Source organism: Zosterops lateralis, assembly GCF_965231275.1.
Source record: "Zosterops lateralis genome assembly, chromosome: Z".
NCBI classification, from domain to species: Eukaryota; Metazoa; Chordata; class Aves; order Passeriformes; family Zosteropidae; genus Zosterops; species Zosterops lateralis.
Window position 1 is genome coordinate 41,573,434 of NC_139800.1, and position 16,627 is coordinate 41,590,060.

The 16,627-nt window shown below is 41.7% G+C and overlaps 1 protein-coding gene across 5 annotated transcripts in view; it reads left to right on the top strand.

Moving 5' to 3' along the window:
• Window positions 1–2,610: 2,610 nt before the first annotated feature.
• SPIN1 (spindlin 1) overlaps window positions 2,611–16,627 on the top strand; it is a 59,225-nt gene continuing 45,208 nt past the window's right edge. The window contains exons 1-2 of one of the 5 annotated variants that reach the window (XM_083884548.1): window positions 4,598–4,612; window positions 6,498–6,609. The gene's annotated coding sequence lies outside the window, so the exon portion shown is untranslated. Of the gene's footprint in view, window positions 2,696–2,899; window positions 2,922–3,223; window positions 3,244–3,503; window positions 3,907–4,597; window positions 4,613–6,497; window positions 6,610–16,627 lie in introns of those variants that run through there. The other 4 variants (XM_083884546.1, XM_083884547.1, XM_083884550.1 and 1 more) reach the window with 4 other exon arrangements.

Sequence of the window (16,627 nt, forward strand, 5' to 3'; positions counted from 1 at the left end):
TCAAGGTCAGATTGCATGCTGCTCTGAGCAACCTGATCTAGTTGAAGAGGTCCCTGCCCATTGCAGGGGCATTGGACTGCATGACTTTTGAAGGTCCCTTCCAAGCCACACCATTCTATGACTCTAGGTCTATTTTAATTACAGGAAAATTTAAGCAATGATTGATTATGTCAACAACTCTCTTGTAATATCTCAGCTTTATGCAAAGCTGGTTAAGGATTTTACAACCCAACTTAGATGATACAGCATTATTAACCTGTATCCTCATCTTTACCAATCTTTGTCCTCACCTTCATTGTTTCTCACTCTCTTTCTCTCAGAAATTTCTTTCTTTAAATTGCAAATGAATAATCTCTCAGAATCTCAGGACTCTTCTATCATAGGTATTACTGGGGACACAGTTTCTTTGAAGAAATTAAGAGCTGTGAAAACAACAATGGAAAAACTAAGAATGTGATTCTTCTCCTCTTCTGCCAATAAGAATTTTAAGCAAAGATATGTATGTCTGTACCTTCACATACTTGTATTTTATTTTCTGTCACAGGCATGGAATTCATGAATTATGTGATCTGTGAGTGTTATAAATAGGCCAGGAGACTAGCCCCAGAGTGATTTCAGCTTTTATTAAAAGAACAGCCGGGGGATTGGGCCTGGTGCACACCACCGGTGCTCCCAAGACAACAAGGAGGAGGAGGAGGCAGTCAGTTCTGTCTCTCGGCATCCCGATACGGCAGACCTGGGTCTTCTCACCTCGCCAGAGTCACCAGGAAGACCTCTGCTGCTCCAGAGGCTCTTAGTCCAGGGGTATCATGCTGGTTGAGTTCTGTTTAACTCATGGCGACGAGCCAAGGAGCCCCAGCAAGTAATCTGATGTTTTCCCTGCTCACTGGTGTGGTTTGGAGCCAGTCTGGGCAATGGCTCAAACTGGCTCTAGGGGTTTTTAGGTGTCCACTCCACTTCCTCTGGGCACTGTGGCCCATTGGAGTTCTCTGATTTGCATGTCAGCTGGTGTCCTCGCCATTAGGGGTCTGCCAGGAGCAGCAGAGGCAGTGTCCCATGGGAAGGATACAGTTACAAAATGGATGCTGGTAGGGAGTGGGGGATGAGGGATAGGGGTAAAGATACACAAATGAACTTATTCAACAATATTTAACAAGTAAACTTGGAACAGTAACGATAAAGGATGGGGGGGGGGGGGTAAAGGGATACAAATGAACAAGTCTTTAACCTAGTACACTTGGAATAGTAACTTCTAACGATCACAACTTTAGCCAAGAACACGTATTTTAAGGTTTTATTTCTCACATACAAATGACTTATGACTTACAAATTTGGATACTACCCTATGTACTTGCTATTGTTGAACTAAGAAATCCCGAATGCCCATTCTTTGAACCAAATCTTCCCTTCACCAAGCTCACTTAATTTCTTGCCAAGCCTTGCTTCAGAAAAAGGTACCAGTTTGATTTGTTATGGCAGATCAGCTATTCTAATGGCAGACCTGCTTCCACTATTAAACAAATTTGTCAGAAAGTAACAATCTTACTGATGTTCCCCATTTTGCTGTCAGTATGATAGTATGGGTGAATCTTAGAGGTCTGTGCATTAATGATTTACCAAAGTGACAGACTGGGATTTGATGACACTGTATCATATTTTCATCAATACATTTCCATATGATTTTATTTTTTCCCCTCTAATTAATGCCTTAGACACAGTTTTATCTGAAAATTTCTGGTATAGCTTACCAAATTTCCTCCTTATGTCCCACTCCATCTAGATCATGCACACTTCATAAATTAGAAAATACTCCTCTTTTGGACTAAGAAACTTTTCTCCTAGATGTCCTGGCATCTAATGCTAACAGTTGAAAAGACTACCCCTACTTATGGTCTGTCAATGGCTGAACAAGTCTTGGTTACTTGCAGGTTTTCCACTGCTGCTCCCTCAAGTTCAGTCTCAGCCTCCCGGGGCAGGTAGGGCAGCCCTTCAAGAGAGGGTAAGAATTTGTAACTACTGGTTTTGTTCAGCACTGATTTTTGAAGATTTCCCCACCTTTTTTCATCTTCTTATTACACAGATCAACATGTTTTCAGGGAACTCTTGTAAGTTTTAAAGGAACTGCTGCTTCTTTCTCCCAGTAATGTTGCCTCTCTTGAAATGAGAAGATAATTTCACATAAAATGCAGTTGTTTGTTTGTATTCTTTACAAATGCCTTCCCTGTTAAGGTGAAGTGCTAGTCGGCCTTCTGGCATCTGCACTACACTCTCGACCTTCTTCAATAGCAAACCGGGCAGAATTCAAAGAGCGCCTGGACAAGGTTCTGAGGCACATGAGGCCTGGGGACGTCCTGTGCGGGGCTGGGAGCTGGATTCGACGATCCTCGTGGGTCCCTCCCAGCACAGGACATTCAGAGCTGGTTCGGTGACTCCCCGCACACACGGAGGGCTGAGGGTGACCCGGGGCAGGCCGGGGACACGCTGGGGACACGCCGGGGACACGCCGTGCCCCGGGAGCAGAGAGGCCGCGCCGCCGGCCCGTGACGGAGCGGGTGGGGCTCTCCCGCGCCCGCCGCAGTCGGGGCGGCGCAGTGCGCCTGCGCTCCGGCAGGGGGGGCAGCACGGGGGAGGAGGGCGGGCCCCGGCCCTGTGTTTTGAACGGCGCGATGCGGGCGGCTCACTATTTGGCAGGAAGGTGAGGAGGCCTCTATCCTGGCAGCGGAGCTCGCGTAGGGAGAGGGGGATCCAAATGTGGCAGAGGCGAGCTGGAGGCAGCAGCGGCGGCGGAGGGGGACAAGCGAGACGAGGAGAGCGGCCGTGCCCGCCGCCGCTGCTGCCGCCGCCGCAGAGGAGCTGAGCGGCCCGGCCGGGAGGGGCTGAGCGGCAGCCCTGGCACCCCCGGGCGCCCGGCCCGCCGGCAGGTGAGCGACCGGGGCGAGGGAGGGGACGGGGGGAGCGCAGCCCGTCGCGCCGCCCTTGGCCTGGCCTGGCCCAGTACCGGGCAGAGCCGGAGGGAGTCGCTGTGGGGGGAGCGGCGCGCCCGGCCCGGCCGCGCCTCGCCTCCCTCGGGGCTCCACTTCGCCGATCCCCCGCCCTCCCCACCCGGAAGCCGCGGGCGGCATCGGGGCCGCGGGGGCTCCGTTCTGGAGGTGTCGTCTCTGCTCTCTCTTCCCCCGCAAGCTCCCCGGCTGCTTGGCAACCCCCCCGCCCTTCCGGGCTCCGGGGCTCTGCCGCCCTCCCCCGGTACGGCCCCGCGCCGCATCCATCTACAGTGGAGCGGTGCCCTCCCCCTTTCCCCGCTGCGGAGCTATTGTGTGCGGGCTGGGGCCCGCCGAGGGGCCGCTGGCGGATAAGCCTTTCCCGGGGGAGGTGGAGGCGGGAAAGCGGGACTAGGGGGGCGTGAGGGCGGCGGGGGAGCCGGGGCCGCGGGAGGCAGCGCCGGCGCGGGATGTGCGCTCCCCGCTCGCTCTGCGCTGCTGCCGTCCTTTGTCTGCTGTGCCGCTTTCCCCTCCTCCCTTCCCTCTCCCTCCCCGCGTTCCCCTCTCTCTCCCAGGCTCCAAGCGCTGCTGCAGCTGCAGGTTTGTAAATACTGGACCAACACACACACACACAACATGGCTGACGCTCGCCCTGCTCCTCCGCCAGGGTCTCCGCCTTCTCCCTCAGTCTCTGCTGCTTAGCCGCTCCTCCGTATAGGCTTTTGTTTCTTCCCCCTCCCCCTTCATCGCCCATCAAAAAAAACCCCAAACCAACAAAAACCAAAAAAAAAAAAAAAAGAAAGAAAGAAAGAAAAAAAGAACCTCCACCCTCCCCCCCCCCCAAAAAAAAAAAAAAAAAAAAAAAAAAAAAGAAAAAGAGGAAAACCAATTCACCCTCCTTATTTGCGCGCATGGCGGGATTTCAAGGGTAAGAATCCTCGCTTTGGAAGCTTTCTCCTTTCGTTTTGCTGTTAACAACAACATGAAACCTAAAATCAGAGGTGATTTGGGAACCTGGCAAGGCCTGGGGCGAGGGAGGAAGGGAGGGAAGGAGGGGGGAACTGGGTGAGCCCCGCTGAGAGAGGCTTGATTGGAATGTGCGTATCTTTTTCTCGTGTTGGGTGGGGGGAGGTTGATGCACCAAAGTGCTGGCAGAGATGGAATACTGTATTACACTTGGCAGAATGAACTAGGGCCTTTTCTTTCATTTCAGGACATAATTCGGTATAAGAGGTCAACTGGACAATCACATTAAAAAGAGCTGTACTAGTTATGTCAGGATAAGCATTGTGTAGGTAAAACCCGGGCGTTTTGGCTTTTTTGTATTTTCTGTATCTCCTTTTTAGTATTTTAAACAGCTTGCAAAACATGGAATACAGAACCAGGATTTATACTTGTCAGGTCTTCATGTTGCTAGCTGTCACAGATTAATTTGCCCTTGTGATGACAATAGTTCAAACTGAAGCATTTCCTTTTTTCTAAAAGGAGTGCTTTCAGTTTTTTGGGTGTTTTTTTTTTTTTTTTTTTTTTTTGCAGGTGTTGCTTGTTCGTTTGGTTGGTTGGTTGTGAAAAAGGCATGTTAAGTGAGCTCCCAAATGAAAACAAGACAGCATGCTTTTGACCTCTTTACTAGTGTAAGGCAAATGCTTAGTTCAGTATCCTCCACCTCAGTTATTCAGAGCACCCTCTTCTGGCTTTGATAAATATGGCTTATTTTTTTGCTGTTGGTGACGTAAAACCAAAACACTTGAAGGTAGTTCAAACATATCTAAAGTGGTGTGCCATTAAATGGTTTTATTTCTAGCTTGTAAAATAAGGGTGAATGCCGAAGATGTGAAGACATGATACTTTATATTTGCTTTCTAGACATGTTACTGTAATTTGAAGTAAGTGTTTAATTTTTCAAGGATCGTACTTAGAGACATGGTCTTTGTGCACACGGATAGCCATAGTTTCTGAGGACTGCTCTTAAGTAACAAACCTCCTAGCTATGTTGTCTTTTGTCTGCTTTGCTGTAGAAGCTTCTAGTGGAAAAGCATTGGAATGGCGTAACCTTGCAGGTTTTACTGGGATAGAAATATGCTAATTAAATATTCTATATGCATACGTCTTTCTGCTGCTTTTTCCATCCCCATTAATAAGCATTGATTAGCAAACATTGATTATGGAGAAAATAATATATAGAAAGAATTTACAATAACATAAAACTTAAAAGAAGTCATCCAAGTTGAAATATCATTTTGGAATGCGTGTCTACGTCATGGCTTCTGAGGCAACTGTGTTACTTCTAGATGGAAAAGTCAAAGCAAAAGTCTAGCCTTATACATCAGTAGATTCCTGCAGCAGGCAGTTACTTTTTTTTTTTTTCAGTCTGAAAGCAATATTGCCTAAATTGGAATAGTCTTACCACTTGTAGTTAATTTGTCCTTTAATGTGATTACTACCGCATTTTGAAATTATGCTCACCTACTAAAAATGTGAAATGTGTTGAAGTGTGCAGCTCTTCCCTCAGCAGGCTCTCAGATACTTAAACCACTTCTTAGGCTGAAGATCAAAATAAACAAAATAAGAATAAGCCATCTACAACATGTCTTTAAGTAATAGATTCCTTAAAAGTAGTCACATTTAACTCTGTTACATTGCAGTTTTGTTGCTAGAGCTAAATTTTATTCTGTAAAATTTATCTCTATTTCATCATCTTGGTGAAATTTCTTGTCTATAGGATCTTTGCTTTAGCTTGTCATTGTATTCTTTTCTGTGACACAGAAGATTTTTCTTTCTGTCTTGGTTGTGTTGATTTAGTCAAAAATCAGGATTGTGGGCCTTTGTATCCCAGAAGGAGCAGATGTAGTTGAAGAACTTGCCAAATCTCTGTATCTTCACTTACTGAAGACACTCCTGTGTCCTTGCCATTGTGAGCCATGTATTCAAACAAAATAAAAACCTGAAAGTAGTAAAACTTTGTTTTCAAAATCTCTTTGGCAGATAAGACTGAGGAAAAATAAGACTGCCAGAAATGCCATCTCAATGATCAGCTTGCTGGAAGAAGTTAGGAGTTAATAATTTTTTAAAACCAGGAGTGCTTTTCAATAGATCTTTAATCAAGTAAATTGTGACTCAGTGTAGTTCTAAATATTGATGAAATTACCAAGTAGCATATAGGCCTAAAGGTAATAAACGTTTAGCATATTCTTATCAGTACTTTATATTTTCGCAGTCTGAGTATTCTTTCATCCTCTTGTTACCCAGTATCTTTCCCTTCTATCTGTTGCCAGGCTGCACTCTTTGACATGTTCAGATCTGTATACCTTTAGCTGATGCAAGAGCTGTGTGTTAATGTAGTATGTGAGTCGCTTAATGTTTGACAAATGAAATATTTTTAGAAGGATTCTATTTACTGAAGCAAACCAGCATTTTTTAACCTTTTTTTTTTTCCTTTCCAAACAATGAAGCCTTTTGCTGCAAACTTCTCATTGTTCCATTTTGGTTTTCTTGTCTCCTTTCCTTTTTTTTCAGCAGGTAATAGAAAGATCAAACTTGATTTCTTGATAGTATGGCATGAGAACATGTTTCCATGGGTGACAAAAAGCAATTCAACAAACTGGTTTATAAAGAAAACTGTGGTAAATAGGTATGATTTGTGCTGACAAAATTGAAACAGTAGTCAGTATTTTAAAATAATAAAATAGTAGTTAAAAATGCAATGCCAAGGAGGAGGGGGACGAGGGTTCCCCCTCCTTCTGCAGATGTTCAGTAAAGAGTAGAAAACAGAAACAACTAAGATAAGACTAGCTAAATTTATCTGGGAGACAGGAGAATTTGGGGGAACTCCAGGAAAATTGTTAATTATATGAAATTTATTGCCTTAATGTTCAAACATAGTATTCACTTATACAATACAAGCTTAATACACATGTATGATTAGAAAGGTTGCTAAAAGGACACGTGAGGAAGATGAGAAGCCTTACTCTGATGACCCTCAAAGGTGATGAGACCCCCGAAAAAGTGATGGTGGAGCATGTGTAGTAAAGACAGTGATGAGGGTAGTGATGTAGATTTTACAAATCAAAATAGGAGGAGATGGATGATGATACACAGTATGAAAGGGTTAATTTGGGTCATCTCGTTTGTAAGTGAGGCAGGATTCAAAGTCCTGCTCCATACCCTGCGGTCTATATTTGCTTATGAATTATTGTTATTATTGGAACCAGTGTATTATTTACTATTAGCAAAATTATTGTAAATTTTAAGCTGCCAAAATTAAAATTGCTGCTACCTTTTTTTTTTTAATTGGATAATTAGGCAACACGTATACATATAACAAAACCATCTTAGAAAGCTGTTCATTGAAGCTGAACCAAAAGAGAGAAAACTCTTAGAGAGAGTTGTTTCCTGTTGTGTGGTTAGATAGCTTGTTTCTCACAGAAGGTGTGAAAGAATTTTTTTATTTGTTGTTTTTCTTGTGTTCCTTCTCTTACTGCTCTTTAGTGGTCAGTTACTTTATGATGTAAGGTTGCATGCTGATCTTTCTTGACACTAGTTCTCCGTTTGAGTATCTCCTGTATGTCAAGATGTATCCCAGTTGCTGTCCAGGTGCTATCTAGATGTCATCATTACCTTAAAAGAATGGGGAATTTGACTTCTCTTTATGAATACATAGAACTTGCTTCCGTCTACATCTCTGACGTGAATATGTCATGAATATGCTGAGATCCTTAAAACAGTGCAGGTAACTGGTGGTATTTAGCTGTGAACAGTTGGTTCCAGAGACAAAGGGACCTCATTACTGATCCATTTCAAAAAATGGTGAAATAATTTAATTTGAACTAACTGCTTTTCACCGTGTGGTGGCTGAAGTTGATATTCTGTTATGGAGTAAAATGTGAATTTGCTAAAGACATACAGAATTCAGGAGGTGAATGGATTTGGCTTTCAGGTTGTGGAGGTTGGTTCTACAAATCCAGGTTATGTTTTTTTATTTTTTTTCCTGTAATATATGTTGTGAAACTGCTAAAAAATCTATGTTATATGAGGTCTTGAATGACTGACTTGGAAACTTCACTACTTTGGTTTCACAAAATGGAATGTATAGAAATAGTAATGATTACCTGTGGTGTCTTTTAGTTGTAACTGATACCTAATCATACTTTAATTTTTGCAGTAATTCTACCTTGGTTGAGAAGTTTTTTAAATGCTTTGATGAATTTATACTCTTTGATAAGACTTAAAAATGCCTAAAATTTGATTAGCTTGATTGGGTTTGGGGTTTGTTTGCTTTTTTTTTTTTTTTTTTTTTTTTTTTTTGGAGTTTTTTTTTTTTTTTTTTGGAGTTTTTTTGGTTTTTTTGGTGTGATTTTTTAATGTTATTGTGGAATATTCCAATTCCAATTGTAGTTCTGCACCTACAAATACGTTGAGTGTAGGTGCTTATTTCAAAATCAGTTCCGTGGATTTCAGTGATTTAGTAAATAATTGACTTACACAGAATAGGTACTGAACTTAAGACCTTCTGTTTCATATAGTATTTTGAACAAAATGGAGCTGTATCAATTAGTTATTACTTTGTAGTATAGTAAGCTGTTCTAGGTGGATTATGCCGTTGTGCTAAAGTCCGTAAAGTGTCACCAGCTTCAAAATAGTCAATAGACTTCAAAAAAACCCATAAACAACAACAAAACAAGCAAAAGTCAACTGCCCAACTTCTTTTTCCATGTACTTCTTTGAATCCAATCTAAATGTAAAAGAACTTTGCTAGATTATGATTTCTTACCCTAGGTGGGTAAAGACAGAAAGAGTCATTAGATGTCAGACTTTTGGTCTATTTGATTTATTAAAATCAAGTAATTGTTTCAGAACTGTTTGAAGTTTTTCCTAAGGTAGTGTTTATCTTTCCTACATGGAAGTCATTGCTAGTTATGTGGAACCAAGGCAGCTTAAGTCTGGTATATTATCTTGTGATTTCAGATGAAATTTTTAAATGGGGGAAGTTTTCACCGTCTAGATTTAATTGTGTTTTGTGATCTGTATAGCACAAGAAAAAACATGTTCTAGATTCGTTCGCCAGCAAAAATTCTGTAAAGTTTTTTTGATAAACTTTTCTAGAGACCATGACAAACACTGAAGTCCAGAGTTTGCTGAAGTCCAGAGTTGTGCTTAGGGTTCTTTTAGTAAGCAAAGGTTAAGTACGTGCCATAGACTGGGAAGTATTCCTATATATTCTGCAGAATATCTGTAACTTTCTTCTAGTTTAAATTGTGCACTCAAAAGTGGGTGTAGATTAGACCTTCTTTCTTCAGTTTTTTTAGGAATAATAAAAACTAGTAAAAATAATGCTTCAAATATGGAGTTTGTGTAACTCATAAAATTTTCCTTGGGAAAGAGTTGACTGATGCTGGATGATAGCTTGCCTGTCATGTTTATTAACCATGTATGTTATAGATAATGAGCTAAACCATCACAGTGACGCTAGAATGGGAGCAAACAAGTTAGAGATCAATTTACTCCTTTCTCAAAACGTTCCAGTTGCAGAAAGCTTTGTTGAATGGATGTAATTACCTTTTTCTTCAGAAATCCCCTTTAGAAGTTCTTTGTCTTGTTGGTGAAAAGCAACCTACAAACCTAATAATTGGTTGTTTAGGTGTCAGTAGAACTACAAATGAGGTATTGTGATGCTGAGATTTCATGACATATGGTAGGCCAAAATCTGTAGTCTGACAATCATACCTTCAGAAGCAGCTTAACAGTAGATTCTGACTTTCCTGTGACTTCACAGAAATCTGTTCTTGAGGGCTTTTAGGGTTAAGGGATATGCAGGTGTTCAGACAGCCTGGTGAATATTCTTACAGCTTTATGTTAATAGGCAGAGCAGCTGGCCTCTGGGTCATCTCTCCCTACTGCTGAAGGGAGGAGTGAATACGCACGAAAGTGTTCAGTTCCTAGAGTGCAGGAGTACATCTCAGGTGAATTACATCTCTGTTTCTGCACCTCCGTTTTGTCAGTAAAGCGTACATACTTTAGATGCTAGACAGAAGATTAGAGGGCAAGCAGACATTCCTGTCTGTTCGATTTGGGGGGAATTTTACTCGGTTCAGCCTTCTGTTTTACCTATGTGTCTTGGTTTGAAAGATAGGTGTCTTGCTAGAGAAGGCAGGAGCCTCCCTTGGAATGCAAATTATGATGCCCTTCCCTCCAAATTGTTGTCATTTTGAAATTAAGAGGCTTTCAGGCAAATATATGAGAAATGGAGTAACAGTTCTTTACTAGCGTGTGTAACAAGGCAAACAAACAACAGCAGTGGCAGCGATGACGAACAAGAGCAGAAATCCCAATGAAGTCTCTTCCCGCTGTTCCAGCGCTTTCCCCGCTGGACGGTTCCGGGCGCAGCCGGCAGGGGGCGCTGGTGGCCCCGGTGGGCGGGGCGGGTGCGGTGGTTCCCCCGCGCCGGCAGGGGGCGCTGTGGCGCGGGCCCAGCCCACTCTCCCCGGGGACAGTGCGGGATGCACTGGCGGGAGGGATGGAATAGGGGTTTCCTTTACAAACCTCCAGGAGCAGCCCATCCTGGTGTCCCCTCTGGACGGCAAAAGGAGCTGTAGCGGGGACCTCAGAGCAGCAAGCTGGGAAGGAGAAATGAGCAAGTCCCAGAATGGTGGATGATATGTATCAGAAACCTCACAGCTGTAGCTGGAACCACAGGGTGTTGTGCCAGGCAGCGTGCACAGGGCTACAGTGTAGTGAAAACTCAGAGCAGTGGCCAGAAAAAACCCCAACACTGTGGGGGTGGGGAAGGGGCAGCCTGGCTTTGAGCAAGGCAGGGAAAAGGCTGCCTGGGAGGGGAAAGGGCTTGGGATCCTGGCGTTTTCTCCTGAGGCAGCCCAGCAGATGGTGAAAAGTCCCTTTTTTAGTGAGGGAGGTGTTAATAATGTCCCAGTTCAGTGGCTGCTTTCAGGAGCAGAGGCTCAGCCCACGGCAGAGGAAGCAGGACTGGGCTGGGCTCCAGCAACGTCGGTGACTTCCTTTCCCCAAGCAGCAGCTCTGCTGTCCTCCAGAGCTGAGTGCAAGAGACTTCGTAGCTGCCCCAGCCCTTTCTTTTTGCAGCACAATTCTCGAGGCATCTCTGCCCTTCCCAGAGAAACCCCAGGGAGAGTAGCCAGCTGTACCCCTCCCCTGAGCTGTGGCCACTTCTCTTGTCTCTCCTAAGTACCCGGTCGTTACTGTCTCCTAGCAACACATATGGGAGAAGATTCCCTGAGAGAAAGAATCCAGAGGAAGATTCTTAAGCCCCAGCACTGTGTTTACAGTGCTTACACCTGTGGCTTGTATGGAAAGAGATCAGACAGGTTAATGTTACTTCGTGCCACTCTGTGGCTGTATTAACAGTGAATGAAAAGTGCATTTTCAAATGCTGTAACCTTGGTGTCTAACCAGCAGTGAAATAGACATTGCATTAGAGATAGTTTTAGGCTAGAGGCTTGAAGAACTGAATTTGCATGGATTTGTTTAAAGCAGTTTTTTTCTTTTGCTCTTAATTTAACTGAGAAGGAAAAGTGATGGTGTGAATAAACATCTCAGGTTTTGGTTGTACCTAAGCCTCTAATCACATTTCTAGGAGAGTTTGTTTGGCTGGGGGTGGCACAATATGGCACTGGTGAAGCATTGATTTAGAAGAATTAAGAACTTTATTTAAAATAAATATTGCTGAGGTAAGGTAGTTAAGCTTCCCTTTTGTTAACAGAAGCCGGATTGAAGGAACTGATAAATCATGGAACCTGTCAGACTAGGCTTTTACATCCTGAATAATCAATAGACTCCATGAATACAATACAATCATAAATCAAACAGTCCTGGAAAAACAGGATTCAGCTGTCACGTAACACTAAAGGTTAAAAAGTCAGAGTTGAGGAAGACTCATCTTTCTTCATCATTTTGAGACCCCACCCTATAAAAAAGACCACCGACCCATTTCAAAGAACAAACTACTCATGCTTAATGGCTTTTTGGGCTAATTACCATACGAAGCGGGGAATGGGATGTGCCAGAGTTATGAATATGCATTTGTGGTTTGTGTATTCCATAGTGCTGTACGTAAAAGACCCTGTGATCATCTGTAAATTGCGGTGTGTATTTGGGAGCCATCCCCGCTGCCCGGCGTCGTAATAAACATACACTTTCTAACTTTAAACTGTTAGAGAGTCTTTGTCTGTCATAGTTGGATATTGGTTTAGATCAATATCCATATTTTTTTTAATAATTCACTGGCATAAGCAAAAAAAGGCAGAAGTCTGGTTGTTGTAGTGTGTGCTTTGATTATCTCCAGCACAGACTTCTAGAAAGCCTCACCTGATTTTATGGGGAAGAATATCCTGCTTCCTGAGATCCTGTTTGCTGGAAGACACATCACTTTTTCTCTTCTTCAGTTTCTGTATTTCCCCTGTTCTGCTGCCCAGCTGAGTAGACTCAACTTTGTTTCAAGGACCACAAGACAATTTAGTCCTCCCTTCAAATAAGCATGTGCATTTTCAAAAGAGAAGAGAGATGTGTATGGTTTTGAGAGGATTGTTGTTACTACCAATATCCAGGTCGATGCAGAATCTCAGGAGATACACTTAAATGTTTATAGGGGAATCTAGTTCAGATCAGATATAAAACTTTCCAGAGAGAAAATGCAATTATAAAAAACAAAACACCAACAAAAAAAAAAAAAAAAAAAAAAAAAAAAAAAAAAAAAAAAAAAAAACCTACATTTACCTGTTGCTGCTGCTGGAAGTTCTACCTCCAAATTCTATCATCACTTATTTACATTTAATTTCATTTCTATTTGTGCTGCATGCACAGTGCAGTAGTTTCAGAGCAGCATTTTGAATACAGCTTGTCACCAAATTAAGAAAAGGAAAGCAGGTTTACTGTGGGTCAGACACAGAGTGGTAGAGAACAAGTAATTCCAAGGTGATTGGTCTTTTGGAATGTTTGACGTCGTTTTGTTACCCTTCTGCAACTAGAGAATGACGTTGTGTTTTAAGACGGCTGTACTCAAAAACATGCAGATATTGTCTTAAAGTTCATTTTTTTCACAGTCCAGTAAATAACTTCCCAGAGTAACTTGAAATAGTTGTCATCTGCTTAAATACTTCAGATCTACTTATTAGTTTCATGAGTATGCAGATACTGTAGTAAAATCAGAACTAATATTTTGTGCATTTTTCTAATGTTCTTTTTAACATATACTAGTGGTATGAGGATTGGTGTGTTCTGATGTCTCCACAGCTCTTAAGGGGAGTCACTGGTTTGACAGTTGAACTTTTCTCTCTGTGTCTTGCTCTTTACCAACAATTGCTCACACAGACGCACTTAGGCAGGGTGTGCTGTGTTTTTTCACCAAAGGTGTGGAAGGACTGTACACAAGGAAAGAAGATAACATGTTATGTCAATGCTGATGGTTCTCAGCTTAGATAAGAATGTATCATTGGTGGTTTAATAAGGTACAGTTGTCTTTGATGATGAATCCAGTGCTGACTGCAGTATTTAAATTAATGTTGCAAGTATCTGATATAAATTTTCTACAGCTAATTTATCCTTTTTTAAAGGAACAGTTTTTGTTCTTTCACTGACTTTTCAGACTTAGAGAACTGAGTGTGTTAGCTGCAATTAGAGCTCATATAATAATACAATGCTGAATTTTGTTTTCAGTAACTTGCTGTTATGCAGATTGCAACTTTGACATCTATTGCAGCGATTTACTATTTAAATGTGGTGATCTCTTTAGGCCAAGATTTTTAGACAATGAGTGAATATGGAAAAACTAACATCTCATTTTTTGTTAGTAGCCCCGGCAAGAGTCTGCCATTCTTAACAGTGAGTGCTTTCATTTAACTGGTTTGTGATTCCACTGTGGACAGTTACATGAATGCATTTGAGAACTGATTTAATATAAGCTAAAATGGATGAATGTGAAGGAAGTAGATAAGACAAACTCAGTTTAGGACTGCTCAGTGTTTTTTCTGGGTTTTTTCCCCCCAGTCATTGCAAAGATAGGATGAAAAATGCTACTGGTTTGAATTGTCTAACTATGTCTATAAGCTTTTCTTAAAACCAGGTGTGTAGTGAGAATTTTTCCTATGTTTGGAATATGAGTTTAGTATCCATCAAGGTGATCATGCTTCATTTTGCAAAAGTGGTATTGTTTGCTCCTTCATTGCAGTAATTTCTAAAAAAATTATCCATTTTCCTCTGACTAGAAGAGCCAAAGTTTATCAGTATATTCACTCTTAATTCTTCCTGCTGTTAGCTGATTTAAGAAGGGGAGCTATGTTTTTATTAGAATAGGGACAATCAGTGTTTGTGTCCAGTGGAAACCCAAGATAATATCTGATTTATTAAAAACTGTCTGTTATGGTTGTAGCTACTGTGATGGGAGAAATTTGGATACATGAGTCTCAAATCTATGAATAAATGATCTTGTGGCAAATCTTGTTGTACTTTTGGTTGTATTGAAAGCTAATGTAGATAACTATTTTCTAATGTTATCTCTTTTTAGTATTTTTTGGTCCTACTTGTTTTTTTCTTTGTGAGGGCTGAATTACTACTTACAGGTAATATCCTCACTGATTACTTTGAGTGGGGTAAATTTTGATTTTATAGTCAATGCTGTGAATAATAGCTTGTCCTTATAAGAATTTTGAATGTTTATGTGCTTTGTTTGCATTAAGAGTTGGTAGGTGGTTGCCGTGTTGCACAAGTATTTTATTTGCAAGTATTTGTGTCACAAATTCTTACATTAGTTTAGGAATTTTTTGTATTATTCCTAGGTTTAATTTAGTTTTGCAGTAGCATCTTCTCAAGGTGCTCAAAAACACAAAGAATAATTTGGTACTTATGATGCACAGATGAGAAAGCTTGCAAGTGGTCCATCTAATGGAGATCATCTCCCTGCCCCTAAAAACTATATGCTGCGTATGTTCCCTCTGTGTTTGAAGGTGTGTGTAGCAGCACTGCTAGCCTGGATTTTTGAGAAGTGGTTGTTATGCACTTAAAATGACACTTGGAAAGATCTTCCAGCCTTCTCAAGCAAGAGTTTGATGCGCCATGATTACTCAACCTGACTAACTTATAAGTGCAGTACCCTACCACTCCATTTGCATTCTAACTGCAAGGGTACTTATGTTTGCCCTAGGCTTGCTCTTCCAGAATGTTGGTGTGCTCCTTTAGGCTTTGGATCGCTCTCTGATTAGCACAATAAAAATTAAACCTAGTCTTCTGACAAAGGCTGACCAAAGCATACTCCTTGAGGAGACACGAACAGAGAACAGAAGTGCCCTACTCTTTTTAAATGGACATTTTCCTCCCCAATTTCCAGAGACCTGTTGTAAATATTTCCAAACCAAATTGAGTAAACTTGCTTAGAGTTATAATAAATTATTTGGGTCACTTCTGTTGATAAAAGCATGACTGAGAACAAAATTATTGTATCGTAAAACTGAAAGTTCACTTGAATTTACCATAGAGTGATAGCCAACCCAGTGATTGTGCAGTGCTGCTGTCATGTCCTGGGTAGCTGTTACTTTCGTGCATGGGTTTTTGGTTTTTTTTTATTTGCGGGAGGGTAGGATAGTTACCTACCAGAAAGGAAAGTTCTCAAACCATGAAGTGGCTTGGTTTGGAATGGACCTGAAAGATCACCTAGTTCTGAGTCCCTTGTCATAGACAGGTAGGTACACTTTCCCCTAGACCAGGATGCTCAAAGGCTCATTCAGCCAGACTTCGAACACGTCGAGAGAGGAGGCATCCGCAGCTACTCTGAGCAGCTGCTCCAGTGCCTCAACATCTGCACAGTCAAGAATTTCTTTGTAACGCCTGATCTAAACCTATGCTCTCTTATTTTGAAACCACTCCCCCATGTCCTGTAGCTACTTGCCTTGGTAAAGTCTTTCTCCAGCCTTCTTGTAGGTCATCTTCAGGTACTGAAAAGCTGCTCTTTTCCAAGTGGAACAACTCCACCTCTCAACCTGACCTTGTAGAGATGTGTTCCAGCTCTGTGATCAACTGAGAAGCTAACTTGGTTCATATTTGCCATGATGCAAAAGTGTGCTGGTTCGGGGTGATTGCACAAGCCTGTGACAACTTGCTGTGCTGTCTGTGCAGGTTCTTGCTGTGTGATTAATTGTAAAGTTATTTGCAGTAGAACGAACAATTAGGAGTGGGTTAAAATTTACCTTTGAAGAAAGTGATGCAGGGGAGTTATCGTGGCTTTGAGTAAGTACTAGATCTCTTCTTCACATTTTTTAAAAAAAGCTTTACTTTGTAAGATTACTTTAAGTGTGGAGCACCATGTAAGTACCAAATGATCAGGCTGTGGGTTAGAACATAACATGAGGTTAAAGCAGCAAGTATTTTTGTATTGCCTGTGAGATGATGCTTTAAAAAGCAGTTGTACTACAGAGTCTTAGTATATTGTGCAAAGTCATAGGAAGAACTGAAGCAATATAGTGAAAAGAAATATCTTAATTTTACTAAGTGTATTTTAAGTATTGTCACTGTTTTTAAAGCTGTTTGGCTAAACTTTGGTAGGTAATGATGATTCCAAAGTAGAAGGACAGAATAACACTTGAACTCCGTCTTTTCTTGGCATAGGCAAATCATTCAGTCATAAAGGAGAT